The 21,014-nt window shown below is 39.4% G+C and overlaps 1 long non-coding RNA gene across 2 annotated transcripts; it reads right to left on the bottom strand.

The window, feature by feature from the left end:
* Positions 1 to 5,722: 5,722 nt before the first annotated feature.
* LOC105488901 (uncharacterized) lies at positions 5,723 to 20,906 on the bottom strand. Of its 2 annotated transcripts, none has more exons than XR_011619329.1 (3): positions 20,684 to 20,906; positions 18,842 to 19,110; positions 5,723 to 5,913 (listed from the first exon to the last, which is right to left on the bottom strand). It is a non-coding gene; the product is annotated as an uncharacterized lncRNA (long non-coding RNA). The 2 variants fall into 2 exon arrangements; XR_011619330.1 differs by having other exon boundaries at positions 18,842 to 18,981.
* Positions 20,907 to 21,014: the final 108 nt, after the last annotated feature.

Genomic DNA, 21,014 nt, shown 5'->3' with positions numbered 1-21,014 from the left:
TGTCAGGCAAAAGAGGCAGTTTGGACAAAGTCCTCAAGGTCTGAAAGAGCATATGGTTACAGGAATCAGCAAGTGTTTTCTGATAGCTAGTGCATAGTAAGCCAGAGACAGAACTGCAAGAGGTGAGCTTGGAGATACAGGCTGGAACCAGAAGAGTTGATGTACATTGGGTAGAAAACTGGGGAGAGGAGGGTGGGTGTTAAAGGATTTTAGGGAAGGATAAAGTATGAAAAGATTTTTATCATACAAAAATTACTCTGGAGTAACAACAGGGGAGAAAGTAGGAGATATCAGATACAGGAAGACCAACTAAGGCTATTATCATTGTGAAGTTGTAAAATAATGACTGGCAGTGAGGATGGAAAGGATTTTTTTTTTTTTTGAGACAGAGTCTCATTCTGTCTCCCAGGCTAGAGTGCAGTGGCGCAATCTCAGCTCATTGCAGCCTTCGCCTCCTGGGTTCACGCGATTCTTCTGCTTCAGCCTCCTGAGTAGCTGGGACTGCAGGTGTACACCATTATGCCCTGGTAATTTTTGTATTTTTAATAGAGACAGGGTTTCACCATGTTGGCCAGGATGGTCTCAATCTCCTGGCCTCATGATCTGCCCACCTCGGCCTCCCAGAGTGCTGGGATTTTAGGCATGAGCCACTGTGCCCAGTCACGAATTTTCAACACACATCAAAGAAACCCTATATTGTGAGGGCTTGATAATTGGATATAGGAGTAAGAGATAAGGTAAAGCTAATGCTTTTATCAGGTGAAAGTACAATAGAAGTGCTAACATACACTGCTGGTAAGAATGTAAAATGGTGCAACCACTATGAAAAACAGTTTGGTAGTTTCTCAAAAGATTACATATAGTTACCAAATAACCCAACAATTTTACTTCTAGCTATATACCTGTTAAAGTGAACTAAATATGGCCTGAGAAGGACACCATACTTCTATATTTGAGTCCTTGTGGACAAACGGCAACCTACCTTAATAGGTAGACAAGATTGAAAACCTAACTTAGGAGTATGCATCTGTAACAATAGCTAAGACTTGGCCAATCCTAGTGGCCATACTTAAACCATTCATACGCTACTGAGTGTTCAAACTGTGTTCAAATAAGGCAAACGCTGAGTTGTAACCAATCCAGCCATTTGGTACCTCACTTCTGATTTCTGTATGTCATTTCCCTTTTTTTGTCTATAAATTTTCTTCCACCATGTGGTTGCACTGGAGTCTCCGCGAATCTGTGTGATTCTGGGGGCTGCTCGATTCATGAATCATTCATTGCTCAGTTAAACTCCTTTAAATGTAATTTGGCTAAAGTTTTTGTTTTTTTATCAGATGGTGCCAGAAGTGGGATCTGAAGTAGAGCTTCCTGCGACCCCCAGAAGTGCTGAATGAGCACACAAGGTACCTGGTGCAGGACCCACTGGTGTCCAAGGATTTCCCAGAGTAGCTTGGAATCTTGGGTAAGCTCCGTCTCAGATTTTGGTGCTCCACGAATTTGTGTTTTGAGATTCCCCAAGTTTCTTTGAGCAAATTCCTGACCCAAACCTGGTTTGGAAGTCATGACAGAAACTGGACTGGGTCCAGGAATGGATTGATCGGGAATTAACTGGCTTGGATCCAAGTAGAGGCCTCTTACATCTGACTGGGTCAGACAGGAACTGGTAGTAAGCAGTAATATTGCAAGGGTTATGAAATTTGACTTCTGAAAATTCAAAATTTCAGGGATTTTTGTGTTTGTTTCATTTTTCTTGTGCACTTAGGTAGGAAAAAATAGATCATTGGCTAAGTTAATCAAGAGAACCTGAGAGTAAAATCATTATTTTAAGACAGAGGGATCCTTAATTTCTGGAAAACTGAGTTCCTTGTGGCTTATACATTAGGCGTGGAGGCAGAAAAGTCTTACAAAAATGGCAAAATCTTACTAAAGATAACTTGCTGTGGAACATTCCAAATAAACAACACCTTGAAGCACATTTTAAAATGAGGGCTCTCAGTAAAGTCCCTTTCAGCTGAGAACACGGTTTGGCACTATGGGATGTTAACTGCTATTCTCTTTGGAATAATCTCCCTTGCACTCTTTGCTGATGGCTATGGGTGACAGGATTAGCATGTATGAGGGACCATGGGACATGAGGAGCTTTTTCCTCCCCAAAAGGGGAAACTTGAGAGTTGATGGGACTGCTGGAAAAGATCCCTTTGTTACTGACAAGCGGCTGCCTGAATTTTTCGGTGTTGCTGTAATGAGTGGGCAGATCTTTCTCTGGCCTCCATGAGCTCTTTGCCTTCACCACCCTGCCATAGGCAATGTTTTTCCCTCTCTCTTTTCCCTCTCTTATCTTTTCTACTACTCAGAGAGGCCATCTTGCCCAGAGACCACATAATGAAACTCCTAGTTGGAGGTTGGACTAAAGATGATGGAGCCTATCTAAGGGCAAATTTAAGCCTTGCCAGTTTAATATTGGATGCTAAGCAGAGTGGTTAATGTCTGTGTTTTGTCACTTGTGTTTTACTCTGGCTAGAAAAGAAAAAGATAATTTTCTTTTGTGCTGTGGCTTGGCCACCAGGGCTATAGTGCAGTGAGCTAGGTCACGAGGGCCACTCAGGGTAAGGAAACCCAGAAGCTTGGCATGCTGGCAAAAAGGTAAGAATTACTTACCAGTCAGACTTCTGGCCTCTCTCTCTCTCTCTCTCTCTGTGCAAACTGGTTGAATGAATGGTAAAAATCACTGTTTATCTCCTCTGTAAAATTTTAATTAATGGGAAAAAGGACTCACGAGACTAATCTTAAACTGTAGTGAATCTAGTGTGCTTTATGTGTCTTTCTGTGTCCTATAATGGAGAGGAGTACCTTAGGATAGAACATGGGCTTAGAATACCTGTAAGCCCATTATTCAAGATAGTCCCACAAACTGGTTAGTTATAAACTTTGCTGCAGGTCCCTGAAAAAAAAAACTGGATGAGGTTTCCCTGTTGTGTTGTATGTCCTTGGGAGCTTGACCTTGTGACCACATGGCCATGCTTTCTCTTTTCACAATGGTGGCTCAGATTCAGGGTTCAATTCCTGGCTTGGAAAATTAGTCCTTTATCTTTTGCTGTCTGTGTATTTATATGTATTATATGTGTGATGTTTATATATGAAAGAGCTTTAATTGGTTTAAAAATAAGAGCTTAAATGAAATATTTTGTCAGAAAAGTAAAAAGTGTAATGCCTTTTAGTTCATGTAACTTAAATAATCTTTGGGAAATAAAGGCAGTTTAAAAATTATTGGTAAAATAAAAATTTCTTCAAAAGTATAAACATTTGGTCTAAATTATGCAGGTCAGATATTAAGTTTGCTAAATGCTTTAAGGTCATAAACTGCTTCTTTGACTTTTAAAAATTGTTCAATTTATTTTTGGAGCATTAAATTCTAGATAAGACCTGAAGACATGTGAAATCAGCCATGCCCCCTAGCTATGCAAAGGTATTAAATAAAAGACATTTTATATAAGAAAGGATCTTGTACAGTAAATTCTCATCCTAAGCTAAAGTAAAATGACTGGTTGTTTAAAAAGAGGTTGTTTAGGACAAGTCAGAAAGTCTAAGCATGCTGTAGGTGGTCTACATAAGTCATGAAAAAAGTCACAAAAGGGAATTTATGCAAGAAATGTTGGACAATTTAAAGGTGATTAGGCCTCCTACATAATTTGTAAAATGCCACTATGACTCTTAACGGTACAACTTGCCTGCCTTACAGTTAGGTAAGGCCTGGGACACGTGGAGTGAGATGCTGGAAAGAGTCAGACTTTATTTGCATTTTTATCTGGGTCCTAGGCTCCACACCTAGTACCTAATTAAAATCCCAAACTTACCAAGGTTTTTCACCAAAAGCAAAAGTCACTAAGGGTTAACAGTGTAACATGTATTTGAAACTACTGAAAAAACAGTTTTACATGCAAAGTATGTAAAGAAAAATGTGTTTTTGGTAAAAGATTATTAAAAGTCATAGGAATGTGAATTTTTTGCCTAAGTTTAGAGAGTTAAAGGGTTGTTTTAAGTGAGATAGAAAAAAACTGAAAGTCTAAACAGGTTGTGGAAAGTTTGTAAAAATTAACCTTGTAAAAAAATATCTATGTGTGAAAATATTGACTAAATTTAAAGGGGCATTATTCAGTTTTTCCATAAATTGAACATAGAAATAAAACCACAACAGAGTTTTCTTAAAGTACTAATCTGCTCTTTACCAAAAATTTGTAAAGAGTTATAAAAGATTTATAAAAATCTTGCCTTACAGTCAAACTGATTAAGATTGGATATATTTGTCTATGAGGTTTTATTAAAAATTGACGTTGACATTAATAGTTTACTAATATAAGGGTAAAATTTAGTTTTCTCTCTTGAACAAGATTTTTGTGTAATATTAAAAGATAAAAATTTTTTGTTTGCCTTCTAAATACAATTCCAAAAAAAAAAAAATAAAAGAAGGGAAAGACAAAAGACAGATTGTTTGGAAAGCAAAGTTTTCTCTCTATCAATGAGCTCTATTAGATAAAATAGATATGCAATAGGTGGTTTGGTTTATGGGGACCCTGAGATTATAATAATAATCTCCTTGGTGTACTGTATTCTCTCAAAGGTTTTAAATGTTTGCATGCAGCCATCTCTAGAATGTCAAATGGTCTCTCTTCAACTGGAATGACAAAAGCTGAAAGAAACGAGTGACCATAAGGATACTGTAACCTACAAATGACGTGCTGAGACAAGAAACCCAAAATGATGGTAACAGAGAGCAGCGCTAAGGCCCTAAGTTTTGGTCATACTCTCACCTAAGTGAGAACCTGAACCAAAAGGGGGAATTTTTTAAACAAAATTATGAGAGGCCATTGTTTTGGACTAAGCTCTTGCACTAGGCCCCAACAGGCCAAACCAAACTAAAATGGAGTTACTCATGCTAAATAAACAAACTAAAATAAATGTTAGTTGTTTAAACAAACTAAAATAAATTTCTCCCACTTAGATGTGTCACTCTGGAGAACTGAACTGACAGGTAAGGAAAAGGTATAGAAATTAAAATTGGACATTTTTGCTTGTTTATTAACTGGTTGGTTGGTGTTTGGTTTGGCTTAAATTGGTTTGACTTGGCTTGGTTTTTGGAGGCAACAAAAACCATAAGGGAAGATTTCAACTTTATAAGAATGTAGTTCACCCTTCCAAATACTGATTAGCCTAGACAGTTTTGGTTTGGTTGATTTCTTTGCAGGTTGTGCTCTTTTTGTTCTGCTTTGCCTGACCTGGTCTGGCTTAACTTTGCTTTGCTTTGAGCCCATTTACCTTTGTTATCCAGAAGTTTTATTAAGCTAGGCATTAGAATAGTGAGTCCAGTCGTTATAGGAAAACAAACTAAGACCAAATTTAGCCATTCTGTTAACAACCGACGGGTAAGATCTGAGAGGAGAGATGACTACTCCCAGACATTCAAGGCATCATTTTAAGAAAATACCAAAGATCAAAAAATTACTAAAATAATTTGGAAGTAAATCTGCCCCCCTCCACCCCACATCAGTTCATGTCACTCTTGGCATTCTTTTATTTCACCAGAAAATTTGGGAATGTAGACAAGCTCAGGATAGTCTAAACAGGGAAGAGCCTTATTATAGCCTACAACCCTGGACCCCAGAATAGAGATATGGGAAGAAACAAGGTTGAAAGTAATCATTTTCATCACACTTTATCCATTGGCAGAGTTATGCAGATTTATTCTCCTTGCTACCGTTCAGCACTAATGGACATTTTCCTTTAGGTTGTCATCTGTTACTAGAGAAATGTGGGTCACAGAACATCAATTCTTCCACATATCAACCATATAGGTAGAACTCCTTAGAACTCACTGCAGTTTTATCATTTGGATCTCCAGGAATACAGTGGTACCTATCAAACAATAAAGGAAGAGAGATTGAAAAAATGTGTCTGTACAACCTAGCAGGAAGCATTTGCTTCAGGAGGAAGATCATAAATGTGGCAAATTACATCGTAGGTGTCTACATACTGAATCCAAACAGATTCCTTCTATGCAACAGAAATATGCTTTATCTTTTCCCAGGACGATGCAACAATGTGAAAGTGTGAATATACATTTTTTAAATTTCATCTTGCAAATAATATTTAAGCCCATGAAAAAAAATGTCAATTTATTGAGTTCTAACCCTAGGTCTCCATTGTTTCACTGTTGTAAAGCATACCAGGAATCTCTGCAATGCAAAATAACAGCAGTAATGCAAAAATTTGCTGTTATTAGTTGCTTTGGCAAGCCCTCTAAGGCCGCATACTGTTTAGGAGAGTAACAGTAACAATAATAATAATAATAGCAAATATTTATTAATGTGTACTCTATGTCAGGCACTGCACCAAGTTCTATGAACACATTAGCTTATTTAATTCTTACAACAACCCTATTTAGTAAATTACTGTACCCATTTCACATTAAAGGACTAAATCAAAGAGACACTGAGTGACTTGTCCAATTCATATAACTAGTAATAGCAATCTGGCTCCAGAGTTTGTACCTTTAACCATTACACAATGCTATCTCTAAGTAGAAGGTAGTTTATACAAATGTCTAGGACTTGGATTAATAATGGTATCTTTGGAGTTTAAATACTTTAATTCTAAAACAGCTCAATAATGCATAAAATATGCTTTGAGAATGTAGAATAGATGTTACATTCATACAAGTAATATTTTATAAGTATCACTTGTAACGTGCTTAACAAAGTGCCTGATACAGTGGAAAGATTCAATAAATGGTAGATAATAATCTCTATTTTACAGATGAAGAAATGTAACAAAGAAGAGTCAAATAATTTGCCCAAAATCAGCAGTTAGCAAGGGGCAGAAGCTAGATTGAATGTAAAATCTACGTTGAAGTTTCAATAAGAAATAAACAAGTTTAAAATGTGTATATTTGGCTTACAAAATCTTTCACTCATTATAAATCTATCAAACAAATGAAGTGAAATATATATCAAATACTGGTAACATCTCATTAATCAAAACTCTGAGTTTATCTGAAAATGGGGTGAAAGTGTGACATATTATATAAAATATTAATTGAATGAATACATTACTAATCAATTTTTCCACTAAAAATCAAAGTTGGTGATGCACACTTACTTCTTTACCCTGCCCCCACCACCACCCAAAACACACATAAATATCATGGAATAACATGAACAAATAAATGATCAGGAAATTCCTAATGATTTGTGGTATCAGCATCTGCAGAAACTGGAGAAGGAGATGATGCATCTACACATCAATAAGATTAATGAGTGCTATCAGATTGCTCTTGCATCCCCTTTTTCAAATTTCTTTCAGCTTGTACGTTTAGAGTATCTTTTGCTCTGTACAAATGACCTTTGTTTCATAAAATCCATGAGATTCTTACAACCTGAAATAACTTCTGAATCCTGTGTGAATCCTATTCCCCACTGATGTCTGTAGATTGGATCACCATGATACTGGCAGTAGGTCTCAGTAGCACCAGGGCTCACACCATCTTGATGCTTCTAAATGCCACACATGTAGCAAATCACTGTTCAGTTATTACAATGAGATGATGTTTTAAATAATAGTTGTTTAAAAGTTTCCTTGAAGACTAATTCCCTTATTTAAATACCTTAGTATTTAGAGCTCCAGATAAATGATCTTCTACCAAATTAGTTACATTTTAAATAATTAATAGAACTCAGATAGTGTCCCAGTAGCCTTCCAGCAGGTTCACAGAAGACAGTCAACATTTTCAAACTATCATGTTGGAGAAAGAGAACTGTATTTAAAACAAAAAGGTCCTGGACTTGAGTTCAAGGGTCATGAACAGTTTAAGCTTGCTCAGTATCAGCTTTTTTTCTGTCAAAATAATCATTTACAGAGTTAGTGGAATAATTATATGAGATAACATGATCTATAAGCTATAATGCTCTTTCTAGATGTTTGTTATTATTATTGACAAGATATGTTGATCCAGGAAGACTTCCTTGAGTCTTCAAGACTGGATTAGGTCTTCCTACATGTTCCTGTATTACCCTGTGCTTATTTTATATAGAAGATCCATTGTAATCCAACCTGCACCCCCTTTGCAGCTTCAGTTCCCATACACAGCCCCTGCCACTCTCTGTCTAGAGCTTTCTTTGTCCACAGGAAATGTTGATTAGCTCAAACACAGGGAAGGTTGAGAATTGCCAGGTAGTTATCCCAGGAGTAGCCCTCACCCAGTGACTGACAATGGTAGATAAATATATTAGCTCCCTCCCTACTGAAACAACTCTGGGTGTATTCTTCAGTTTCCAGGAGGAAATCAGGATTCGACCCCAGTTGAATTGAATGGAAATCTGCTCTTAATATGGGCGAGCACTATACAACTGGCCGGGGCCCCAAGATTGAACAAAAAGGCAAGGGAAAGGTGAATTTTCTCTCTTTCCAGGAACTGGAACACATTCTTCTCCTGTCCTTGAACACTTCAGGCTCCCCAGCCTTTGGACTCTGGAACTTATACCAACATTCCCCCATCCTAGTCCTCAGACCTTCAGTGTTGGACTGAGGTACACCTTCAACTTCCCTGGTTCTTACGCTTTCAGACTTGGTCTGAGCCACACTACCAGTGTCAAACCAGGGTCTCCAGCTTGCAGACTTCTCATGGGACTTCTCAGCCTCCATAATCACATGAGCCAATTTCCCTAATAAATTCCTTCTCATTCATTCCTATTGGTTCTGTCTCTCTGGAAAACCCTGACTGGTGTCTGTCAGTATATTTCTAAGAATTTATCTATTTCATCTATGTAAGCAGTTTTTTGGTGTATAATTGTTCTTAGTGGTCTCTTATGGTCCTTTTTATTTCTGTGACATCAGTTGTAATGTCTCATCTTTCATTTCTCACTATTTATTTTGAAGCTTCTCTCTTTTTACCTTAGTCTGGCTAACTGTTTGTTAATTTCATTTATGTTTTCAAAGGACCAACCCTCAGTCCAATCTTTTTTTTCTATTGTTTTTCTATTTTCTATTTTATTTCTGATCTAACCTTTACTCTTTCCTTCCTTTCTTTAACTTTGGACTTAGGTTGTTTATTTGAGATCTTTATCTCTTTCTCTTTTTTTTAATATGGGCATTTATTGCCCTGAACTTCCCTCTTAGTACTACTTTTCTTCCATACCATAAATAATTATATTTTGTGTTTACTTTTTCATTTGTTTCGGATACTTTCTAATTTCCCTTTTGTTTTCTTTCCTGCTACATTGGTTTTACTCAAGAATGGGTTGTTTAATTTCTGCATCTTTGTGTGCTTTCCAGTCTTCCTTCAGTTATTGATTTCTATTTTTATTCCACTGTGGTCAGAATACATGCTTTGTATGAAGAAAATATTTTCTTTAGAGGGAGTTAGACATAGATGATCAGTGTGATATCACCATGTTAACTAATTCTACAAGCATTGCTTCATAGTAAAAATGGAATCACTGGAAATACTTTCATATAGCAATATTTCCCAAAGTGTGGTTTATGAGCTGTATTTAGGTGATTCAGTGACCAAATTAGGTTTTTAAAATTTTGCATCCATTTTAGTAAAAATTAGAAAAATAAAACTTTGTATTTGTGGTAGTGATTTTAATTTTCTTGTTAGACAAATATCTTGAGTTTTTAAAGTGACTCATTAAAAACACTAAGCACATTTGAGTACAGATAGTACAAAAATCACGAGGGTAGAAATAGTGGCCTAGAACCTATTAATACTGCATTTTCAGCTGCATCTACCACAGTCTTCATTAATACTGCAAGGCAAAGGAATCATTATGAGAGCTGGACCAAATCTATATCTTAGTGTCTACTCAATGCTAATGTAATGCAACTTTAAAACTGGTTGTACCCTAGCTATTTAAAAGAACTCATTTGCTAAGAAAATGCTGGTTGTATTTGGGGGGTGGACTGGTGATCAATCTTAGTTTATATTTATTTCATGAATAGTTAAGTTTTCATGATGGTAAACAACAGGAATCCGAGAGTAGGTGGTTCTACAGTTTGTATGAGGACTGTGCGTGACTCCAGCCCAGTAAAGATATGAGAGAACAAGCAAACCAAAAGAAAGTAGTGGCAGGTAAGGAAACCATTTGGAGCCCACTGTCAGAGAAGGAGAAGTGAAAGAAAACCCAGACACCTTTTCGGGGGGCGGAGCAAGATGGCCGAATAGGAACAGCTCCAGTCTCCAACTCCCAGGGCGAGCGACACAGAAGACCGGTGATTTCTGCATTTTCAACTGAGGTACTGGGTTAATCTCACTAGGGAGTGCCAGGCAATCGGTGCTGGTCAGCTGCTGCAGCCTGACCAGCTAGAGCTGAAGCAGGGCGAGGCATCGCCTCACCTGGGAAGTGCAAGGGGGAAGGGAATCCCTTTTCCTAGCCAGGGGAACTGAGACACACAACACCTGGAAAATCGGGTAACTCCCACCCCAATACTGCGCTTTAAGCAAACGGGCACACCAGGAGATTATATCCCACACCTGGCCGAGAGGGTCCCACGCCCACGGAGCCTCCCTCATTGCTAGCACAGCAGTCTGTGATCTACCGGCAAGGCAGCAGCGAGGCTGGGGGAGGGGCACCCGCCATTGCTGAGGCTTAAGTAGGTAAACAAAGCCTCTGGGAAGCTCGAACTGGGTGGAGCTCACAGCAGCTCAAGGAAACCTGCCTGTCTCTGTAGACTCCACCTCTGGGGACAGGGCACAGTAAACAATAACAAACGCAGCAGACACCTCTGCAGACGCAAAAGACTCTGTCTGACAGCTTTGAAGAGAGCAGTGGATCTCCCAACACGGAGGTTGAGATCTGAGAAGGGACAGACTGCCTGCTCAAGTGGGTCCCTGACCCCTGAGTACCCTAACTGGGAGACATCTCCCACTAGGGGCAGTCTGACACCCCACACCTCACAGGGTGGAGTACCCCCCTGAGAGGAAGCTTCCAAAGCAAGAATCAGACAGGTACACTCGCTGTTCAGCAATATTCTATCTTCTGCAGCCTCTGCTGCTGATACCCAGGCAAACAGGGTCTGGAGTGGACCTCAAGCAATCTCCAACAGACCTACAGCTGAGGGTCCTGACTGTTAGAAGGAAAACTATCAAACAGGAAGGACACATACACCAAAACCCCATCAGTACGTCACCATCATCAAAGACCAGAGGCAGATAAAACCACAAAGATGGGGAAAAAGCAGGGCAGAAAAGCTGGAAATTCAAAAAATAAGAGCACATCTCCCCCGGCAAAGGAGTGCAGCTCATCGCCAGCAACGGATCAAAGCTGGACGGAGAATGACTTTGACGTGATGAGAGAAGAAGGCTTCAGTCCATCAAACTTCTCAGAGCTAAAGGAGGAATTACGTACCCAGCGCAAAGAAACTAAAAATCTTGAAAAAAAAGTGGAAGAATTGATGGCTAGAGTAATTAATGCAGAGAAGGTCATAAACGAAATGAAAGAGATGAAAACCATGACACGAGAAATACGTGACAAATGCACAAGCTTCAGTAACCGACTCGATCAACTGGAAGAAAGAGTATCAGCGATTGAGGATCAAATGAATGAAATGAAGTGAGAAGAGAAACCAAAAGAAAAAAGAAGAAAGGCCGGGCGCGGTGGCTCAAGCCTGTAATCCCAGCACTTTGGGAGGCCGAGACAGGCAGATCACAAGGTCAGGAGATCAAGACCAGCCTGGCTAATACGGTGAAACCCCGTCTCTACTAAAAAATACAAAAAAACTAGCCGGGTGAGGTGGCGGGCGCCTGTAGTCCCAGCTACTCGGGAGGCTGAGGCAGGAGAATGGCGTAGACTCGGGAGGCGGAGCTTGCAGTGAGCTGAGATGCGGCCACTGCACTCCAGCCTGGGCGACAGAGCGAGACTCCGTCTCAAAAAAAAAAAAAAAAAAAAAAGAAAAAAGAAGAAAAAGAAATGAACAAAGCCTGCAAGAAGTATGGGATTATGAAAAAAGACCAAATCTACGTCTGATTGGGGTGCCTGAAAGTGAGGGGGAAAATGGAACCAAGTTGGAAAACACTCTTCAGGGTATCATCCAGGAGAACTTCCCCAACCTAGTAGGGCAGGCCAACATTCAAATCCAGGAAATACAGAGAACGCCACAAAGATACTCCTCGAGAAGAGCAACTCCAAGACACATAATTGCCAGATTCACCAAAGTTGAAATGAAGGAAAAAATCTTAAGGGCAGCCAGAGGGAAAGGTCGGGTTACCCACAAAGGGAAGCCCATCAGACTAACAGCAGATCTCTCAGCAGAAACTCTACAAGCCAGAAGAGAGTGGGGGCCAATATTCAACATTCTTAAAGAAAAGAATTTTAAACCCGGAATTTCATATCCAGCCAAACTAAGTTTCATAAGTGAAGGAGAAATAAAATCCTTTACGGATAAGCAAATGCTAAGAGATTTTGTCACCACTAGGCCTGCCTTACAAGAGACCCTGAAGGAAGCACTAAACATGGAAAGGAACAACCGGTACCAGCCATTGCAAAAACATGCCAAAATGTAAAGACCATCAAGGCTGGGAAGAAACTGCATCAACTAACGAGCAAAATAACCAGTTAATATCATAATGGCAGGATCAAGTTCACACATAACAATATTAACCTTAAATGTAAATGGACTAAATGCTCCAATTAAAAGACACAGACTGGCAAACTGGATAGAGTCAAGACCCATCAGTCTGCTGTATTCAGCAGACCCATCTCACACCCAGAGACATACATAGGCTCAAAATAAAGGGATGGAGGAAGATTTACCAAGCAAATGGAGAACAAAAAAAAGCGGGGGTTGCAATACTAGTCTCTGATAAAACAGACTTTAAACCATCAAAGATCAAAAGAGACAAAGAAGGCCATTACATAATGGTAAAGGGATCAATTCAACAGGAAGAGCTAACCTAAATATATATGCACCCAATACAGGAGCACCCAGATTCATAAAGCAAGTCCTTAGAGACTTACAAAGAGACTTAGACTCCCATACAATAATAATGGGAGACTTCAATACTCCACTATCAACATTAGACAGATCAACGAGACAGAAAGTTAACAAGGATTACCAGGAATTGAACTCATCTCTGCAGCAAGCAGACCTAATAGACATCTATAGAACTCTCCACCCCAAATCAACAGAGCATACATTCTTCTCAGCACCACATTACACTTACTCCAAAATTGACCACATAATTGGAAGTAAAGCACTCCTCAGCAAATGCACAAGAACAGAAATTATAACAAACTGTCTCTCAGACCACAGTGCAATCAAACTAGAACTCAGGACTAAGAAACTCAATCAAAACCGCTCAACTACATGGAAACTGAACAACCTGCTCCTGAATGACTACTGGGTACATAACGAAATGAAGGCAGAAATAAAGATGTTCTTTGAAACCAATGAGAACAAAGATACAACATACCAGAATCTCTGGGACACATTTAAAGCAATGTGTAGAGGCAAATTTATAGCACTAAATGCCCACAAGAGAAAGCAGGAAAGATCTAAAATTGACACTCTAACATCGCAATTGAAAGAACTAGAGAAGCAAGAGCAAACACATTCGAAAGCTAGCAGAAGGCAAGAAATAACTAAGATCAGAGCAGAACTGAAGGAGATAGAAACACAAAAAACCCTCCAAAAAATCAATGAATCCAGGAGTTGGTTTTTTGAAAAGATCAACAAAATTGACAGACCGCTAGCAAGACTAATAAAGAAGAAAAGAGAGAAGAATCAAATTGATGCAATAAAAAATGATAAAGGGGATATCACCACCGACCCCACAGAAATACAAACTACCATCAGAGAATACTATAAACACCTCTACGCAAATAAACTAGAAAATCTAGAAGAAATGGATAATTTCCTGGACACTTACACTCTTCCAAGACTAAACCAGGAAGAAGTTGAATCCCTGAATAGACCAATAGCAGGCTCTGAAATTGAGGCAATAATTAATAGCCTACCAACCAAAAAAAGTCCAGGACCAGATGGATTCACAGCCGAATTCTACCAGAGGTACAAGGAGGAGCTGGTACCATTCCTTCTGAAACTATTCCAGTCAATAGAAAAAGAGGGAATCCTCCCTAACTCATTTTATGAGGCCAACATCATCCTGATACCAAAGCCTGGCAGAGACACAACAAAAAAAGAGAATTTTAGACCAATATCCCTGATGAACATCGATGCAAAAATCCTCAATAAAATACTGGCAAACCGGATTCAGCAACACAACAAAAAGCTTACCCACCATGATCAAGTGGGCTTCATCCCTGGGATGCAAGGCTGGTTCAACATTCGCAAATCAATAAACATAATCCAGCATATAAACAGAACCAAAGACAAGAACCACATGATTATCTCAATAGATGCAGAAAAGTCTTTTGACAAAATTCAACAGCCCTTCATGCTAAAAACGCTCAATAAATTCGGTATTGATGGAACGTACCTCAAAATAATAAGAGCTATTTATGACAAACCCACAGCCAATATCATACTGAATGGGCAAAAACTGGAAAAATTCCCTTTGAAAACTGGCACAAGACAGGGACGCCCTCTCTCACAACTCCTATTCAACATAGTGTTGGAAGTTCTGGCTAGGGCAATCAGGCAAGAGAAAGAAATCAAGGGTATTCAGTTAGGAAATGAAGAAGTCAAATTGTCCCTCTTTGCGGATGACATGATTGTATATTTAGAAAACCCCATTGTCTCAGCCCAAAATCTCCTTAAGCTGATAAGCAACTTCAGCAAAGTCTCAGTATACAAAATTAATGTGCAAAAATCACAAGCATTCTTATACACCAGTAACAGACAAACAGAGAGCCAAATCAGGAATGAACTTCCATTCACAATTGCTTCAAAGAGAATCAAATACCTAGGAATCCAACTTACAAGGGATGTAAAGGACCTCTTCAAGGAGAACTACAAACCACTGCTCAGTGAAATAAAAGAGGACACAAACAATTGGAAGAACATACCATGCTCATGGACAGGAAGAATCAATATCGTGAAAATGGCCATACTGCCCAAGGTTATTTATAGATTCAATGCCATCCCCATCAAGCTACCAATGAGTTTCTTCACAGAATTGGAAAAAACTGCTTTAAAGTTCATATGGAACCAAAAAAGACCCCACATCTCCAAGACAATCCTAAGTCAAAAGAGCAAAGCTGGAGGCATCACGCTACCTGACTTCAAACTATACTACAAGGCTACAGTAACCAAAACAGCATGGTACTGGTACCAAAACAGAGATATAGACCAATGGAACAGAACAGAGTCCTCAGAAATAATACCACACATCTACAGCCATCTGATCTTTGACAAACCTGAGAGAAACAAGAAATGGGGAAAGGATTCCCTATTTAATAAATGGTGCTGGGAAAATTGGCTAGCCATAAGTAGAAAGCTGAAACTGGATCCTTTCCTTACTCCTTATACGAAAATTAATTCAAGATGGATTAGAGACTTAAATGTTAGACCTAATACCATAAAAATCCTAGAGGAAAACCTAGGTAGTACCATTCAGGACATAGGCATGGGCAAAGGCTTCATGTCTAAAACACCAAAAGCAATGGCAGCAAAAGCCAAAATTGACAAATGGGATCTAATTAAACTAAAGAGCTTCTGCACTGCAAAAGAAACTACCATCAGAGTGAACAGGCAACCTACAGAATGGGAGAAAATTTTTGCAATCTACTCATCTGACAAAGGGCTAATATCCAGAACCTACAAAGAACTCAAACACATTTACAAGAAAAAAACAAACAACCCCATCAAAAAGTGGGCAAAGGATATGAACAGACATTTCTCAAAAGAAGACATTCATACAGCCAACAGACACATGAAAAAATGCTCATCATCACTGGCCATCAGAGAAATGCAAATCAAAACCACAATGAGATACCGTCTCACACCAGTCAGAATGGCGATCATTAAAAAGTCAGGAAACAACCGGTGCTGGAGAGGATGTGGAGAAATAGGAACACTTTTACACTGTTGGTGGGATTGTAAACTAGTTCAACCATTATGGAAAACAGTATGGTGATTCCTCAAGGATCTAGAACTAGATGTACCATATGACCCAGCCATCCCATTACTGGGTATATACCCAAAGGATTATAAATCATGCTGCTATAAAGACACATGCACACATATGTTTATTGTGGCACTATTCACAATAGCAAAGACTTGGAATCAACCCAAATGTCCATCAGTGACAGACTGGATTAAGAAAATGTGGCACATATACACTATGGAATACTATGCAGCCATAAAAAAGGATGAGTTTGTGTCCTTTGTAGGGACATGGATGCAGCTGGAAACCATCATTCTTAGCAAACTATCACAAGAACAGAAAACCAAACACCGCATGTTCTCACTCATAGGTGGGAATTGAACAATGGGATCACTTGGACTCGAGAAGGGGAACATCACACACCGGGGCCCATCATGGGGAGGGGGGAAGGGGGAGGGATTGCATTGGGAGTTATACCTGATGTAAATGACGAGTTGATGGGTGCTGACGAGTTGATGGCTGCAGCACACCAACATGGCACAAATATACATATGTAACAAACCTGCACGTTATGCACATGTACCCTAGAACTCAAAGTATAATAATAAAAAAAAAAAGAAAAAAAGGAAAAAAAAAAAAAAAGAAAGAAAGAAAGAAAACCCAGATACAACTCCAGGCGAGTCCTCTGGCAGGGGAAGTTACTGTATACAACTAGAGGTTTATTCACTAACTAAATGATACTTCAGATGTTTACTATTTATTTCCTGAGCTACTCAATAAAAAACTCAGTCTGAAATTAGTTGTCAGTGCATTTGGCATGAATTTTTATTACACTTTGGAAAAGGTCAAGTCATATTACAGGCACTGCTTATCATAAATACAGCCCAGATTTTGACTACTTCAAAATCTAAAAGGAAAAAGATGGGTCACAAAGTCAGAAAAATTCCTGATTCTCTCTCGATATGCAAGTGGAAAGAGGGAAAAAATGAAAAATCAGACTTGGGATGAATACATAGACAGTACATTTATGAAACTGAACTTTTCTTATAAAAGGTCTCTTGTGCCATTTAAGCTTTGCTATAAAATGGACTGGGGGCCTTCAATGATTCTGATAGATGAGTATGTCTTCTGCCCCTGAGTTCCTACAGTGCTGATTTTGATTTCATCACAGATATGATTTATGTGCAGGTCTATGTAAGGGACTCACCAAGCAGTTTTATTTTCAGATTAGGGAAACAACCTTTTTCTTGTCCCTCAGAATCCCAGGAGCTTCTCCCTCCAACCCAGTTCCTTTTTTCTCTCCAGTTTCTCTCTCTAGTTCTTTCCCTCTATTATCCCATGTTCCACATTTTTCATCTCCCTTCCATATCCTTCTCTCTTCTCTTAGTTTGGATTTCCACAGAAGCAGGATCTGAGTCAAAGATTCAAGTACAAATAGTTTATTTGGAAAGTGTAGGAAATACCTGTATAGAAGCATGGAAGGAGGTCAGGGAAGAAAAGGCAGTCAGTAAAACTACTTATTTTATTAAGTTAACATGGTGAGTGACTGGAGTTTAAGCACACAAGAAAATTCTGGAAAATCATGTGAAATCATAAAATCATATGCTCCAGATTTATCCCAGCTGAGGGTGAACTGGCGTATTTTATACCATCTCTCACCACTCACTGACTGAGAGTTGCTCCTAGTGGAATTAATTCCCTGCTATTTGAGTTCTTCTGCGTACTCAGGCAGAGATCCACCTGACTTGGAGAAGGAGGTAAAGAGATGCAGAAACTAGCAGCTGAAAGTGACAGAAGCAAACTGAAGTGGAAAAGCCTAGTATGGAGTACCTCTCCTCTTTCCCCAGATTCTAGATCTTCAAGATTCCCCGTCACAGTAATGATCTCTCCCAGTGGTAATAAGGTGTTCACAGGTGTTCAATCAGGAGAGGCTTCACAATTTAAGATGCAGTCATTAGAGGACTTTAGGCTTTGGTTGATGATAATAGATATGTATATCCCAGATCTGGATATCCATGGTTAAAATGTTCTGTAAGCCTCAGAAAATTAGGAAGACAGTTAAAGCCACAGTTCCCCTATGACAGCAGTGATGGAGGAGCTGCCAGACGACTGTGAGAGTGCCAAAGACAGATCATAGTATCAAGCATCAAAAGTCATTAGCAAGGATCAGTGTGCATTAACTCTTTTCATTTTAGGGCTAGATATATCAAAATATGCTATGTTGGCAAAAATGGTGTTTTTAATATGTATATCTGTCTACCTTTCTATAATACTTGGCAGAGAAGGCTATTTTTCATAGCGAGTGAAATTATAGGTTGTGAATTAGACCAATAAATGTAAATGCCAATTTTCCTTCTTACTAAAGCAAGTCATTCAGTCTATCTCTTTTCCTATCTATAAAATGAGGTTTATATTCCTTCAGTATATGTTGAAATAATTAAACTATATATATACACATGTGTATATATGTATATATATATGTCTATAGTTTATAATTTATATATATATATAATGTGTGCATGTGTACACAGTGTTTAGTAGAATACCTAATAGTCCTAAGGGTACTGAAAACATACGTGGTGGTTTTGGCACAGTTTCAACTCACTGGAGCTAGAATTATGCCTCCCAGAATTCCTTTCTGTGTATGGTTCTAAGCTAGCACTGGCCACAAGAGAAATTCTCACGAGCTTTGGAAGGTGGGAGTGAAGCAGCAGCCATTGCCCTTTGAAGGTAAGTGCAGAGCAGCAGGCACTGTGGCAGCCCACACACATCGTCACTGACCTCTGCCCCATTTGGCTGGCGTGGAGAAGTGCGTAGATCTGCAGCTTCTCCGGCTCCCACTGTATCTCCTCCTCCTTTAGCTTCTCCAGGACCTGGGCCAGATGCACGTGCCGCTCCACAGTGAAGCGTGTCAGCTTCTCCTACAGTCACCCACATTGTCAAAATTGGAGGTGGTAAGAAACAGTCGTGGGTTCTAGTTCATCTTTCTGAGTTCCCATTTGTCCTTGCTGTCATTCACATCCAGCCTTTCTTCCTGATCATAGGTCTAGCTGAACCATAGCAACTTACAGGTAAAGATTAGAAACACAACAGCCCGCATAGCCTGTCCCACCAGCTCGCACACTTACTTAAGGTCTAATCCCAATATACATTTCTCATTCTAGGTCAAGACCTGACTGATACAACACGGTAGCTATGTGACAGGATGTGAAAATGAAATTATTTCAGATTCAGTTGTACCTAAGTGGTGCCATACATAAACCTTAAGAGAATAAATAATAATGAGGTATGCTGAGATAAATGACAGATGACAGCAAAAGTGATTATGTCATTCTTCTGTTTATAATCTTTCAGAGCTTTCCCACTGCACCCGAGATAAAGTTTAAACTTGTTTACACAGTACACAAAAACCTTCATGGTCAAAGTCCACTCTCCAGCCAAACTGGAGCCTCCTTCAATTACTCAACTCCTTTTCTCTCTTCCCCTCCCTCCCTCCCCCTCTTTCTCCCTCCTTCACTTCCTCCTTTCAAGCCTTCTCATAAGCTCTCTTGTCTATAATGCCCCACTCTCCTACTCACCCCTAACCCATACACACTCCTTTCACCTGACTGGCTTTGCTTATCCCTCATATCTCAGTTTATACCTTACTTCTTTTAGAATATCTAACCGTACTCTAAGAATCCAGTTTGGAAGTTGTTCCCTAAGCATTACTTACTTTCTAACCTCCTAGCTTTCCAGTCTGCCCTCTTCATTCACATTTGTCTCTCTAATTTCCAATAATCTTTCAGAATTTATCTGCTACTCCTTTTTCCTCTCTAAACTACATTAAATTCCTCTGCTATGAGACACTCACTCTTATTGTAGTCCCTATCACACAACATTGGAATTAGATTTTTACTCATCGCCTCTACTAGACACTTAATTTTCTGGCCACCATTTATGGTGGATGCTGTGATATGCTCCCCAGATCTCCCTTTAAGAAAAAAGGACTTATCCTGGGACTTGGCAGAATTTGAGGGAAAAAAAGAATAAAGAACTTAGTACTGTAGTTTCTGGGAGAGCTGCTGGAGGAGAGCCCTCTGTTACCAGCAGCTTTGGGGACTGCAAAAAGCTTAAAACTGAAAAAAGTCACTTTGCCCAAGGTTGCACCCCCTCCTAGGAGTGGCCAATATTGATGCAGATGTATGAAGGCCCAGCCTTTCTTGCCCCAGTGCAGAACAGCTCTGAAAGGTCATTCTTCATTCTTCTAAACTCCTCATATGGTTGCCTGAGGCTTCCATTGAAACTGCATCACAGTTTAACCTCTCCATTTACCCCATCCAGCTTCCTTACCTTCTCTTCCACAGGTGCTGACCCCGTGAGCACTCCCCAATATACCTCCTACACACTAACATCTGTCTCAGAGTTTGCTTCCCAGGGAACCTAATCTGTGACACCCTTGTCCCCATAACCCTCAGCACAGGGCCTGGAATAGACAGGGTACTATTCAGTAAATATTGGTTGATTAAATGCAAGACTTAAAAGGGGAAGACTTCAATAGTCCAAGGAAAGAACACAGCTGGGGGACTACTAGTCAGCTATCTCAAATACTTCATGTGATGTCTAGAAGGCTCATACACTTACCTACCACTTACAAACCTTCTGGATGTTGCTACAACCCCAGCCACTGGCTCCCTTGAGATAATTTAACTATGTAGGGAATTCAGCCACTGGCTGAAAGAAACAAACTCTGGCCTAGGTAATTCATGTTTCTAGAAAATTACTAGCAAATTAATTCTCTAACTGAATTATTTAGTGTGTGTCCACAGTGTTTGGTAGAATACCTAACAATACTAAGTGCACTGAAAACATGTTGTGTGGTGGTTTGACACAGTTTCATCTCCATGGAGCTAGAATTAGAATTCCCTTCTGTGTATGGTTCTAGGTTAGCATTGGCCACAGGAGAAATTCTCAC

This window comes from Macaca nemestrina, chromosome 2 (genome assembly GCF_043159975.1).
Source record: "Macaca nemestrina isolate mMacNem1 chromosome 2, mMacNem.hap1, whole genome shotgun sequence".
NCBI classification, from domain to species: Eukaryota; Metazoa; Chordata; class Mammalia; order Primates; family Cercopithecidae; genus Macaca; species Macaca nemestrina.
Note: the sequence above shows the minus strand (reverse complement) of the source record. Positions and strands in the feature narration are given on the sequence as shown.